We start from the raw sequence: 1402 nt of genomic DNA on the forward strand, positions 1-1402 counted from the left end.
TTTCCTAATAATTGCTCCCACAGTTGATTTCTTCAAACCAAGCTGCTTACCTATTGCAGATTCAGTCTTCCCAGCCTGGTGCAGGTCTACAATTTTGTTTTTGGTGTCCTTTGACAGCTCTTTGGTCTTGGCCATTGTGGAGTTTGGAGTGTGACTGTTTGAGGTTGTGGACAGGTGTCTTTTATACTGATAACAAGTTCAAACAGGTGCCATTAATACAGGTAACAGTGGAGGACAGAGGAGCCTCTTAAAGAAGAAGTTACAGGTCTGTGAGAGCCAGAAATCTTGCTTGTTTGTAGGTGACCAAATACTTATTTTCCACCATAATTTGCAAATAAATTCATAAAAAATCCTACAATGGGATTTTCTGGATATTTTTTTCTCAATTTGTCTGTCATAGTTGACGTGTACCTATGATGAAAATTACAGGCCTCTCTCATCTTTTTAAGTGGGAGAACTTGCACAATTGGTGGCTGACTAAATACTTTTTTTCCCCACTGTATATATTATCCCAGCCTCAACCAGCATGTGCTTATTTAGGCCTACCAAGAACACAAATAAAAAATCTAGATCCCCAACTCACATCGATATATGAAGCGTTGATGTAGTCCGAACAGAGGTTTCCATCTAGCTGTGTTAACACCACCCTGGAATGGTCATCTGTTTACAAGACATGGACAGTTTAGGGCATTCTACACAACATTTTGGACCAACAATTCCAGTAGGTAAAACTGGTCAAATGTGTGTAAAGACAGTTCCTTGATCTCTATTCATTATGTATTGAATAGAGCCTAAAAAATCGGAGTAAAGATGACAAATTGCAGCCTGGTCTCGGTATATATAAAAATGGACTCATGCCTCAGGGTTAATGAATGAATAGACAAAGAGGAAGTGAAACTGTCAAAAGGAAGAAGAGTGCAGGCAGAAAGAGAAGAGATTCTGTGAGGCTATAGAACTACCACTGCTGTGTTTACACGTCACTGACCGATGCCAAAATAACTTTGACTTATGCTCTGCAAATATATATATATATATATATATATATATATATATATATATATATACACAGGAAATGTTGCTTTCTACACACAGAGAAGGTGTGGCTCCAAACGACTATCAACATGATCTTTTCACACTAGTTAATGATATGAATCTAGAGAGAACGAGCTGGAGCCTCACATGGAAGGATGTTGGGATATCTGTTCTTTTCTTTGTTGACTTCCTTGTTGGCCTCCTCACATGTCCCCTGGGTATATCCAGCAGGCAATGACTGAAAACAAAACAGAACACACCACAGTCATTCAGTCAGCCAGTCACAGTCAGCAACACCAGGCCAATCCCAGATCTGTTTGTGACAACAACCGGGACGACCACAGCACAAACAGATCTGGGACCAGGCTAA

General features: G+C 39.9%; 1 long non-coding RNA gene across 1 annotated transcript in view; it reads right to left on the reverse strand.

Moving 5' to 3' along the window:
- Positions 1–582: 582 nt before the first annotated feature.
- The window catches only part of LOC123486965, a 4168-nt gene continuing 3348 nt past the window's right edge, over positions 583–1402 (reverse strand). Inside the window, exons 2-3 of the long non-coding RNA XR_006659569.1 lie at positions 1180–1270; positions 583–660 (exon numbers count right to left, since the gene is read on the reverse strand). This is a non-coding gene — a long non-coding RNA (uncharacterized LOC123486965). The remainder of the gene's footprint in view (positions 661–1179; positions 1271–1402) is intronic.

The sequence above is a fragment of the Coregonus clupeaformis genome, unplaced genomic scaffold, assembly GCF_020615455.1.
Source record: "Coregonus clupeaformis isolate EN_2021a unplaced genomic scaffold, ASM2061545v1 scaf1386, whole genome shotgun sequence".
Taxonomy (NCBI): Eukaryota; Metazoa; Chordata; class Actinopteri; order Salmoniformes; family Salmonidae; genus Coregonus; species Coregonus clupeaformis.